The sequence below is a fragment of the Coenobita brevimanus genome, chromosome 23, assembly GCF_032717465.1.
Source record: "Coenobita brevimanus isolate Jiangsu-jjx chromosome 23, ASM3271746v2, whole genome shotgun sequence".
Lineage (NCBI taxonomy): Eukaryota > Metazoa > Arthropoda > Malacostraca > Decapoda > Coenobitidae > Coenobita > Coenobita brevimanus.
In genome coordinates, this window is record NC_136976.1 from 9,109,304 (window position 1) to 9,123,117 (window position 13,814).

Below are 13,814 nucleotides of genomic sequence, written 5' to 3' on the forward strand. Positions count from 1 at the left end.
TGGATTTCAATATTAATAAATGTAAAGTGTTAAACATTGGCAGTAAAAATGTAAGTGCAAGTTATAGCATGAATAATGTCCAGCTTAATAGGGTAAACCATGAAAAAGACTTAGGAGTTATAATAACAAATGATTTGAAACCAAGCAAACAATGTACAGAAGCTGTGAAAAAAGCCAACAAATTGATTGGGTTCATAGGCAGAGCATTTGAATATAAATCCGATAGTATCATCCTCACTTTGTATAATTCCTTAGTGCGCCCGCACTTGGAGTATTGCGTTCAGTTTTGGTCACCGTATTATAAAAAGGATATGGAAAAGCTTGAAAGAGTGCAGCGAAGGATGACAAAGATGATACCTAGATTGAGAAATAAACCGTACGAGGAACGTTTAGAAGTCCTGAATCTCTTTACCCTAAAAAAAAGGAGGATATGAGGAGATTTAATTTAAGTATTCAAGATATTCAAAGAACATGATAGCATGGCTGTCGATAATACTTCACAGTTGATCACTCGAACTACACTAGAGGCAATGGGCATAAAATAATTGGCAAACGATTCTAGTCGCATGAAGCTAAGCATTTCTTCTTCAATAGAGTTGTAAATATATGGAATAAATTGCCCTCCAACGTAATAGATTGTAATACAGTACAAACCCTTAAAGGTCGCCTGGATAAGTATTTGGCATCCAACCCCCAGCTTAATATGTTTACTCCTCAATAAAACACTTGTGTATGTATAATTTTCTGTTTTATTTTATTTTAGTTTTTTAGAGCCTTGATCAATTTATTAAATGCAAATATAGTATATGCACAGACTACGATATGCACAGATAGCCCTGAGTTAACGGTCACTACTCATACTTTCGACCTGTGATGGGCTGTGGATCACTGAGGGTCCCTGTTAGTTACGTGGCCACCATCGGGATTTTTTTTTAATGTACCAGGGGTCACTGCTTCAGGAGGTGACTTGTTTGCTTGTCCCGCATGGGAAAGATCCTAGTCTCAGTGGAATGAATGGAGCTCGGGCCTGATTGACTGCTGCCTACCTTAACAGCGCCAGGCAAGGCTGCCGCACCACCCCTGAATATCCGCACTGTGCAATTTCCACACTGTGTCCGCAGATGCCCCGTCAACTCAACATACCCGTACAGCGACATGCATTAGTTATTTATTTATTCGATTACTCATTGTACTTTACTACTTTCTCTTTCAGGTTATTCATATTGGTAGCTTATAGATAATGTATTATAGAATGTAGCTTTTCCTTTTCAGTCTTTCCTATGAAATTTCCATGTCAGTTTTTCCATGCTGCGTGGTGGTTTTTCTCACTTTTTCTTGCCAATTTTGGCTGGAGGGTTTGGAGGCGGGGGGAGCCTTCTTGCTTTACTATCCTTATCCTTCAGCATGTAGAGTTAGATCTTGTAGTCATAGTCTACTCTGTACCAAACAGCCTCGAAAGGACCATAAGGTCTGTTGCTGTTTGCTTTCCTTTGTACTCCTTTGTACTCCCTCCCTTACCCTCCACCGGCTCTGCCTCTCCTACTACCGTCCACTCCCATCTCTCTTCTACCCCCTTTCCCCTCTCCTTCCTCTCCCTCACCTCCCGCTCTCACTCACTATCCTCCCGCCAGCCCTCTCAACCTTCCAAATATTTGTAAACCCTTGCAATGGCCATAAAATCAGAGCCTACACCAAACTTCCAATATAACTGCTCTAGGAACACAAGTCCTAGATATTTCCCTACCATAAATAACCTGTAGGGAGCGAGGGAGGCAGAAAATTTAATGGTACTGAGCAAGATGGTGTTTGGAGAGGTTGTGATGGTGATGGTACGGCTGGGAAGATGGTGGTGGTGGTGCGAAAGATGGATGGTGGTGATGGACAGGGAGGCTGATGGCTATGGCTGTGTGCTTGTGAGTGATGGTGGAGTGTGTGAGGTCGGAAAAGTGAAGGATGGGTTATTGATGGATGGGATGAGAGAGAGAGAGAGAGAGAGAGAGAGAGAGAGAGAGAGAGTGTGTGTGTGTGTGTGTGTGTGTGTGTGTGTGTGTGTGTGTGTGTGTGTGTGTGTGTGTGTGTGTGTGTGTGTGTGTGTGTGTGTGTGTGTGTGTGTGTGTGTGTGTGTGTGTGTGTGTGTGTGTGTGTGTGTGTGCGTGCGTGTGGTGAAAAAAAATGAGATGGGTGGAAGAAAATGCGTTCACCAATATTGTACAGCACAGTGCTTTAACTCCCCCACCTGATCAAGAAAATGATAACCCATGATAACTAACTTCACATGATTTTAGTATGAACATTATTAGACGATTCCAAATTATCCTCTTCGTGCTGTATAGACTTCTGAATAGGCTACCTTAGTCAAGTATAGTAAAGTGTAAATGATCATCCTTTTCCCTTCGGTGGCATGAAATAGCATACCTCTCATTAAAAACTGGGGATCAAGTCAATACTCCCAGGTGTGGCTGTGAACCTGATTGGAACGCCCTAATCATTCTAGATGGTTTGCTTCGTCTGATGGAACTAGGCCATTCCTTAAACTTGAATGCACAGTCGTGGATGCATGAATATCGATGAGACTTATTTATGAGGCAGGTATGAGTCTCCTTGGTTAGTAGTCAAACCAACCCCCCGAATCTGATCACACTTGGCCATCAACTAAGGTGACTGGTGTAGTGATCTTCGTTGTTAGAAAAGAAAAATAAAATGAGTTATAAATCACCAAGTTCTAGGACGCAATACAAAACGTGGCAATGACAAGGATGCAGTGTGAGTGATAAAGACAGACAGCTAATGTATTCCCAACTTAGGCCTGAGGAGGAAAGTTGGCCATGAGACGAGGGGGCGGCAAGTCCAAACAGCAGTGGGTCGAGAAAGCCACTGATAAGGCCGCCACCTGTCATCCCACCCTGCCAGGAGGTGTTGACAACATGAACATTCGTGCCTGCCTAAGTGACATTAGCAGGTGAAGGAGAGAGAGGGAAGGACGTGGGGAAGGAAGGGCAGTGGGTGTGACATAGGAGGAGAGAACGGGTAAGAAGAAGGATCAAACTTAGATATTGACTACACGAGGGTTATTATGTCAGATATTCAGCCTTTGCAAAGTCTCGCTATTCTCTCAGGTTACGACAAGCCATCGTCACATTTGCAGTCCAAGTCCCTGTTTCGGATTTAAATAAGAACAGACTGGGATGGAGAAGATGTTGCCCAGAGGTCTTATGGTCCCCCTGTGAATGGAACAAGACTTCTGTGGCCGAACATTTTTCCGATTAGAAGCAGCAATCCCAACTAGATACAGACCTGAGAGGAGCAGAGGGAGGGAGGGAAGGAGGAGGAAGAGAAGGAGAGGAAGGAGAGAGGGAGAGGAAAGATGGGAGAGGGAAAGGAAAGATATTAGAGAGATGGGAAAGATACAGTAGGAGAGGGGGGAGGAGGAAAAATAGAAGGAGGAAAGGAAAAAAGATGGTAAGGAAGGGGTTAGTGGAAAAGTGAAGAGGGAGGATCGTAAGAGGGACTGGAAGGGAAGTAAGAAACAGGTGAGGGAGGGAGGAATGACTGAGAGGTATGGGAGGGAGTGATACACAGGTGAGAGAGGGAAAGGGGAGTGAGGCGAGGGAGAAGACTCCTTCACCTCGATGACTTTTTAAAAGTTCTTGCTCGTCCCAGATGATTTTATCCAGCTTATTGGAGACTCGCAGGCTCGTAGGAATTTAATACAGATTTTATTATCCCGGTCTGTACAACGGTTTATGTGTATTCAGATTCCTTTGCATCCACTGCGACCTTTTCTGGCTTATAGTCATTGCGGGTCTTCTTCCATCAGGTGAGGCCCATCCAGTCGCACCCAAGCCACGTTCAGTACAACTCAGTCATCTTGTCATTTCAACCATGTTCGGTCCAATTACACCAGTTTTAGTCAACATTTGTCTCAGCAGGCTTTATTAGGCCCATACAGGTCCATTACGTAATAAGCAATATTCAGGTGAAGACCATTTGTCATATTTGTTATATACCGTCGGGATCCGGACACGCTTCAGGTCCTTTAACGCCAATTAGATCCATTCAGGCCAATACAGATAATGTGGTGGTCATCATCATCATTCTAACTTTTTGCCCCATCCGAGGGTGGAGTGAGGAGGCTTATCACGTGCAAAAAAAAAAAAAGTAAGAAAAAAAAAGGTGTGAAAAAAAGAGGACTGTGATGATTCGGTGGGTGGGGGGAGTACACCCTGTGCAGATGGGTGTTAAAGGTTAACTGACGGTGGTGCGGTGAAGCTGGTTTTTCCCCTCAAGTTAAAAAGAAAACAAGCATGCGTCGCTCTCACTGTACTTTGTGTTATGTAATGAGGATAAGAAAATGCCGACAAAAGGAAAAAAAGTCTCTACATTTTTTAATCTGGAGATAATGCTGATCATGGTAATTAAAGTTAACACTCTCAGGCGTCTCTGACTCACACTTAGTCGATTGTAATCGCCTGGAATTACTTGGACCAGAACACTAGAGTTGTCCCAACCATGATGGCGGTATTTACAATCAGTCTCCCATTACTCGCTCTCATCTGAACAAAATCACCTGGTGTTACTTATAATAAACGCTTTTGTCCCGACCACAAGGACTCTCGCTCACAGCTCAGCAGTATCGTCTGCCGTTGGCTAGAATAAAACGCTAGAGTTATCCAAGTAATGAGTGTTGATGATATCAGCATTAATAGTCTCGCCCTTGCACTTTCTTTGTTAAATAGAATCGCATGGCGTTAGCTGGAATAGAACATAAGAGTTCTCCCGACCATAAAAGGGTTAGTGGTTACAATGTGAACATACTCAAGCTGCTTTGACTCAGCCAATATAAACCATATGGCGTTAGATGGAATAAAATAACAGAGCAGTGCAAGTCATGCAACAGTCGTGACATCACGAAAACTGGAGTATGATGTAACAAAAATAAATCCATCATGTACAGCCTTTTCTATATCCTTTATAGAAATTACATAAAGAATGACATGTTCTTTGGTAAGAATGACTGTCTTTGGTAAAAACAAATTCCTAAATTACATAGTCATAGTAGTTTAAAAATTCACAAAAAAAGTTCGGTTCAGCACTTCCTGGAAATTGAAATTCTGAGCGTCGGATGGATGGGGAAGAATGCCTGAACGCCACGAGGCCCAGAGATCCAAAGGACACCACTGACTTTGAATGTAAAGAAAAGGCTGTATGTATGTAGACTGTATGTACCGTAGTATGTATGCATGACTGTACACTATTAATGTTCCAATGACTACAGTAAGTCTGAATATGGTCCAGCCTGATGTCCTATGAGTCATTCTGGATGTCACTTGATACGGATTAGTTGAGTGAAATATGGGTGGTCGGGTGCATAGAATTTTACATTTATAGTCGGTGTGTGTGTGTGTGTGTGTGTGTGTGTGTGTGTGTGTGTGTGTGTAACCAAACTGACATCATCCGAGGTGTTTTTTGCCATTTTAGTGCTCTTGCGACGGTAAAGCCACCACGTCTCCTGCAGGGAAAGTGCTTTAACGAGCCCAGCAAGGGAGTACACTTGTTTTTCCTCTGCCATTATCGCCGTTTCACCAATACTACCTCTACCGCATCTACCACCAACACTGCCATCAACCCCATTACCACCGTTACCATTAAACATATCACCATGAATTCTTGCTGCCTAGCCTGCATTCTAGCGTCCATCTGTCATATTGTCAAATTAACTAAGACAATTCGGTTAATTACATGCATCATTCCGAACAACATTGCAGCGGAACACTCCCACATACAGACAGACACACACGGACAAGCATACACACACACACACACACACACACACACACACACACACACACACACACACACACACACACGTACACAAATACAAGCACACATCATACACACACACGTACACAAATACACAAACATGCACGCACAAGCATGAGCATACGTACATCCATGTCCACATACAAAACCATACACACGGTCCAACACACAGACAGACGCACACATAAATATATACCGACACTTGCCTTCCATTTGACAACCGCACTAAATAATCGACTCCATCTCACACGCGGGCAAGCAAATATTCACGTACACGAAAAGGGATGAAAGGGCGCCGATAGTGCTTGTACACACACACACACACACACACACACACACACACACACACACACACACACACATTCGGCAAGTCAAGTGAAACACCTAGCTTTATCTACAAGAAGGTCGTGTCTATGGCTACATCTGAAGCTACTATACATCTGTTCCCGGGATATGGTTTGTGTTCTGCCAATATGCAAGGTGTGGGTGATTTGACGCATTATGTTATCTTCTGTCATCACTTCTTTGTATTTGGCAAGAGTCTGCAAGTTGGGAATATTCTCTCGAAGAGTTCTGATGGAAACTTTTACCATGAATCTCCTATTCTTCGACATCATTCGTTGATTCACACACACACACACACACACACACACAATTCTTATTTGAAGGGGTTAAGAACTCCACAGCAATTTCCCCTCTGTTCTCGGTAGCACATAATTACCTACTAATTCCCACTCTCACCTGACCTAACCCCGCCCGCGCTTGACTAATGACCCCCTATGTCACAATTAATGAACTTTATGTGGCCGGAGAATGATCATTAACCTGTTCACGCTGAGGTTGAAAGCATTGTGTCTGATAAATTACTATATACATTTGCCTTCCGGAATTATTTAATATGTAGCGGAGCGTCCAATGTCACTGCTCTGTTACCACTAGGATTTAAATACCCAGGAAGGACAATGAAGGGAAAGGATAGAATCTACCTATATCCCATGTTCATCCTACAACAACAAATCTTAAATATGGGAGAAAAATAATCACACAGAATAATCTTTTTCTACAGGATGAACTAGAGTGTAAAATATTCCCGTGTCTCCAAATCCTCGTGCAAACACAAATCCAAATTACGAAAAAAATCCACCATGAATATGTTTTTGAATCCGGATCCCGCTGTAACGGAAATAAGCACAATTTCTAAGATAAAGATTCTTATATATCTTACATGACGATGCATATCTTTTACGGTCGTACGCGTGACCATTTAATTCTGTAACGTATTGTTATTATTTATTTATTGTTCCTTTCTTCAGATGATTTATAAAGTTTAAAAGAACCCCCCCCATGGTAATTAATGGGTAAATGGGGGTCTATATCTCTCCCCCTGGTAATTAATGGGTGTCTACATCTCACAGAACCTCTGGTAATTAATGGGTAAATGAGGTCTCTATCTCACACCTCCGGTAGAAAACTCCTATATCTCACACCACCGGCATAAAACTTCTATATCTCACACCTCCTGTATAAAACTCCTATATCTCACACCTCCTGTATAAAACTCCTATATCTCACACCTCCTGTATAAAACTCCTATATCTCACACCTCCTGTATAAAACTCCTATATCTCACACCTCCTGTATAAAACTCCTATATCTCACACCTCCGATATAAAACTCCTACGGTATATTTCACACCTCCGGTATAAAACTCCTATCTCACACCTCCTGTATAAAACTCCTATATCTCACACCTCCTGTATAAAACTCCTATATTTCACACCTCCGATATATAACTCCTATATCTCACACCTCCTGTATAAAACTCCTATATCTCACACCTCCTGTATAAAACTCCTATATCTCACGCCTCCTGTATAAAACTCCTATAACTCACACCTCCTGTATAAAACTCCTATATCTCACACCTCCTGTATAAAACTCCTATATCTCACACCTCCTGTATAAAACTCCTATATCTCACACCTCCTGTATAAAACTCCCATATCTCACACCTCCTGTAAAAAACTCCTATATCTCACACCTCCTGTATAAAACTCCTATATCTCACACCTCCTGTATAAAACTCCTATATCTCACACCTCCTGTATAAAACTCCTATATTTCACACCTCCGATATAAAACTCCTACGGTATATTTCACACCTCCGGTATAAAACTCCTATCTCATACCTCCTATATAGAACTCTACTGATGTGACTAAAAATGTCTGAAGGTGGCAAGAATTGTGTTAAAAAAAAAAAAAAAATCACCGAACAGAAGGAAGCAAACATCTTCACGTTGGGGATAGCACACCACACACTTCTGATGAGTATTTGTGGAACAGTTACCATTATTTCACTTGATTTCCCTGCATCCCACATTAGAGTGCAGACAGCAATGACATAATTTTGCAGTATGTTCCCTGTGTTTTCGTAACGTGCTTCCAAAATTAGCGAAGGAAAATACTGGCCTTACATATTCCTAAAAATTACGTTTTAAGAATATGCCCGTTTGTTGTATGTATTCAGGAGCGGTAAAGATGAAAATAAAAAGTCACTATTTCTTTTCACTCGTTTCTTTACAACCTCCGCCGTGGCTGAATGCGCCTGGGTTCCAATGAGGGTGCGGGGTGCGGGGAGAGCTGGTTCCACTCGTCTCAGGTGTCCATCCACCCTTTGTGCGTTTGGCAGGTAAAATGAATACCTTGAGTAACACCAAAGGAAGTATGACTGGAGTAACCTGGATTATAATCAGATTTTGTATTCCAAAGCAGTGGTTGAATAACGCGTCATCAGCTCAATGGCCTAAGTTATTGAGATGAGCACCGCAGATAAGGGAGTCTCTCGCCTTCCCCGTCTCCCTTTTTTAATACCTTACCTAAGCCCTGTTGTGTGTTTAGTTTACGCGAAGTCAAGGACAGACTTTTATTACGGCTTCCATGGTAGGAACAACTGTAAGATTCTACACCAGACTACGCACGAATATTCTCTTCAGCTGAGAGTGAGCCACAGGAGCCTGAGACAGCTATCTATCTATCTATATACCAAGGCTGCTTCCCCCAAGGAAAGGAAGGAAGCCGAGACAGGATGACACACTCCCAATATACTCATCCACTCAAACACATTCATTCGCATCTTAGCCCCAGAGAGGAGAAGGACTCACCGCACCACACCGCACGAGGGTCAACTGCGCAGTGCACTGCATTGCACTGAGACAGCTAATTCCCTTAATATCGTGACGGCTTTTAACACGTATCTTGCAAAGACCAAATGATTTAATTCAGCGTGGGACAAAATCGTCCAACTGCACAGATCAGATACGGTGTTCATTAACCCTTTCACTACAAGAACTTCCACCAGTGGTAGCAATAGCAAAATGAAAAGGCGTCACTGTACTTAAAAGGTGAATGAAATGCACAGAAATATAGTCTATTTGTCTGCTTAATACATCTAACGATATAATTCAGTTACAGGACAGCCACGGAAGCCCGAGTGTGTTGGTGGTTTCATTAGTCTTTCTTGGTTGCCTCATTACTAGTATTTTATTTTGCCTAACATTGGGTTATTTTCGTTATATATATATTTATATATATATATTGTCAGTTGAAGATGAGTCATAGGAACCTCAATGTTAAACATACCAGTACCATTGTATCTGTAACTGTATGAGTCCATAAAATGATCTTGCAGCAAGATAGGACCATGTCATCAAGGATTAATAGCAACCAGATATTTATCTTCATTATGCTGGCTAAGCATGAACGAGAATGAGCTGCTTGCCAAGTGAAGAGTGCAGGTCAACGTCCACCTGTTGCTTTATAGTTCGTCCACCTTAACCTGGAGAAAATGTTCGTCGTTTTTTGCAGCTATCTCACGGAGCTATATGGCAAATAAGCAAATACTTTGGTTCAACATCCTTTCCCCCTATCACTTCTTCATGAATAGTATGAGCTAGTGTTACTTGTTACAACTCTGCCATCAAAATGCAGGGATGAAAGTGTTAGGCCAGGTTGCAGTGAACAGTCTCTATTTGTGTGTGTCAAAGAATATGTGTCATTAGTATGAACTGACGGAGTCCAATTACATGCTCGTAAATGACAGGATATACTGTCATCACACACGTTAAATATCTGGCACGGATTGACTCGAATCCAATTTCAGAGCACTGCAGTACGGGGGCGAGCGCTGTAACCACTGAGCCACCCCGGCATACTTCCTCTTTACTTCATTCCTACACAAGTGGCTACCATTTCCAATACGTACGGTACGATTGCAAACTCATTTCACATAACAGAAGCGGACGTAAGATATGAATTCACTGCATAACAAAAAACAACGAGATTGAACAATGACTTAGGAAACCCAGTGATGCAACCTTCGGAGCCTAACAAGCTTTACAGAATATTAAATTTATAGTGTCAAAATTGTTCAGCTGCAAATCAGAACGATAATGTTGTCTGCTACTGTGTTGCTGTTGTTGTGGCCCCAGGCTCATTTGAAACGTAATGCTAGAAGGCCGTAGTAGATTGAAGATGCTCCTCTCTCGAAGTTCACCGTCCTGCTTTCGCGAATAGGAAGGGAATTTAGTGATCTTTGTATAACCGAATGAGTGATCCGTCCAGTTATGTCAGCATCAGCAAGTAAAGGCATCCCTCGTCAGCACAACTGTCCTCAACAGTACCACGTCAATACAAACTCTTATCATGAACCATACTCACAGAGACTCCCCTCTCTGGGATGTTTAATAGTGCTGTACCAGGATTATTACTCTCAGGCTCCTACGATCCAAACTCAGATGAATAATATAACCTGTTTTTAGCTGGAATAGATAACAAAATTGCTCCAACCATAAGAGGGTTAATGCGTGTTCCAATAATAACACTTTTAGGCACTTGTACTCATATTCAGCTGAAGAAAAAAAAATCGAGTGGAATTAGTTGAAACAGAAGACTAAAATTATCCCGACCATGCGCGGGTTAAGATACAGAAAGAAACATGTGGCCATATTTTACTTTAATTTGTTTACTCAGGCGGCGGACGGGGCGATACATTTCCACTTCCCGCTCAACAGATGGCTCTCGTTCCCGCCCGATAAATCTCCCTCACACATTAGAATATTAACCCAAACACTTCAATAAAGCCCGGGCATTAATAATCTCGTCGTTACTTTCCCCTCCCCTGTCACATTATTCCGCGCCAGTTTTGCCTCACAGTCTCATTAACCTCTTCATAATTTCCTCGCTTCCCAGAAAAAAAAAAAAAGTGTCGTCAGTGTTTACTTTATTCTCTTGTTAACTGATTCAACCCGATGGTGTATTCTTAAAGTTTATTCTTCCTGCCTTCATGAAATTTAACTCAGTCTGGGAAATATCTCATGTTGGGAATGACGACTGTGTTTCACTCCGGATTGTAATTTTGTTCTTTTCTTAGGCGCCTATATCAGTCTGCTGATTGCTGTTTTATATACCTCGGCACTTATATTTACGTTATCATTAACAGTAAGATTATAGTGTTTCATTCCAAATAACAGCAGACATCATTATTTATCCAACAGTGATACTGGGATCCTGCGAATGCTGATAGTTACCATTTTCCTCTCATGGTCGGGACACTGTTAGTATATTATTCCACCTAACTTACACGATCTTTCACCAACAGTGGGATGTCTCTTATCTGAAGCCAAAAATTTGATGTTTACAAATCCACTGCGTATCTTGACTGACTACTGACTCAGCTTCACACCCAATGATACTCAGCTGTCGAAAAGAGTGAATGGAGATGCTGCCAAACCCAAGTGACGAGGACCGCTCCCAGAGAATGCGGTAGCCAAGCATAGCAGAGTGACCTTCCATGACTTTCCCCTTTAGGAGTTATTTGGAAAGTTATACAGCAGTCCCGCTCTCAAATAGGGCAGAGAAGGAGAAGTGGCGTAGCTACCTGGGTATATCAAGAGTATTTAGAGGTGGGAAACTGACTCTCTCTCTCTCTCTCTCAAGTCCGGCCCCTTCCAAGCCACTCTCCTTAGTTGAAGTTACTTGGTGTCATGGTGCAATAAGTACTCCAAACCGTCGTATCGCATGTTAAGAAATTGTATTTATGTTAACCTTTACATTGCAGCCTAGTAACGTAACTGTTCCCATTTAGTGTGTACTCTGTTAGCAGAAGTGCCTGACTGATTTTATTTGAGTATTTGCAGTGTAGAGATCTTGTAAGTGAAGTAAAGATATTTGTCCAAGTTGTAAGTGACTCTGACTTAACTGAGATCCCCCCACTGGGTCGGTAGCAGTAAGAAAAAAAAAGTATTAGAAAGAGATAATGGCTGGGAATGAAAAGTGCAGGATGTAAGCGTGACTGGGAAGAGAAGGAAAAGCATGGGTGGGAGGGAAGGGACAGGGGAAGATGAGTGGCGAACGGCAGGGGAAAAACGGCTGAATGAGGAGCATGTGAGTAGGCACAGAAAGTATAAAAAAGAGTCAATTATGTGTGGAAAAAGGAAATGAAAATAGTCGAAATGGGGAAGAGAGAGAAAGCGATAAAGAAAGCTGATAGTAATGGAATAAGGGGACATTAAGGGCGTGTGATTAGGGACAGGAAGTAAAGACAGAAGACTCATACTGAAGGTGTGGATAAAGGAAGAAAGTAGAAGAAAAGAGAACAATGGTAATGGGTAAGAAACGGCAGAGAAATAAGGTATGGAATTTCTGGAATAATGAAACAGGTCAGTGTGGATAAGGGAAGAATTTGGACAGACAGAAAAATAGTGAAGATGAGGAAGAAATGGCGCAGAAAACGGAGAAGGAATGTTGAAAAAAAGAGACAGGTTGATGGAAAAGAGTTGAACTTAGAAGGAAAAAAAATACTGGAATGGGGAAAAGGAGGTAAAGAATAAGAAAATTTAAAGTCTGGGGGAAAAGTAGGAAAGTAGTCTGGTATTAAACGCATGTAAAGAGAGTGGGAAGGAGCTAAGAAACGCTAAAAGTAAACGAGATGAGTGAAGATAGTGGTAGTATAACAGGAACGGGAAAAAATGAGTAATGGATATGAGAGAGAGAGAGAGAGAGAGAGAGAGAGAGAGAAGAGTGAAGGGCTAAAGTTTTCCTTAAAGTAACTTCCTTCACGTCTAAAATGGAACTCACTAAAAATACAACGTTTGTGTTGTTTGTGTCACTGCTAAATCATAACATATATTTTTCAGCTAATGTATTTCCTTCATTTAGAGATTAGGTACACACCAAACTTTGAACAACAAGCAAGTAGGAAGACAAGTAGACAAGAACGCACAATAAGACACGCAGACAAGTGGACAGGCATAGAGGAAGAAAGGAAGAGAGACAGAGGAAAGAAACAGACAGACATGGGTATATTCAGACGGGACAGATATACAAACGGAAAACAGGCAATCTGGTAGGTAGACAGGAAGCCAGGTAGCCAGAAAGTTAGGCAGACAGGTGGCAAGCAAACAGGATGAGATTCATATAGGCAGTCCGGCCCAAAAGGAGAGACTTTGAAAAAAATGGGGGCGGGAAAAAAGAAAAGAAACTGAGCAGATTTTTCCAAACAGGAGTTTACCTAAAACTCTGGGGAGAGACCTACAATAGAGCATACAGGCAGGCAGGCAGAAAAGCAGGTCAGCAGACAGGCAGACGAGCAGACAACCAAGCATCCAGCCAAAGCTAAGGATGCTGGGAATAAGTGTGGCTGACGGGAAATAGGGATATCTTGAGGGAAAAATCTGTTATTGACGGAAGGAAACACACACACACACACACACACACACACACACACACACACACACACACACACACACACACACGGGTACAGGTATACTGTATATACAGCCCATCAAGAATACAGGCAAACATGACTGGTTAAAACATTTGTCACGTAATTTAGTGATTAGGACAATTATAATATTATCTTCTACCAAACATCAAATGATTTTATCCAGCAGAGGGTGAACCACAAACGTCTGTAGTGTTAGTAATGTCATCATCAA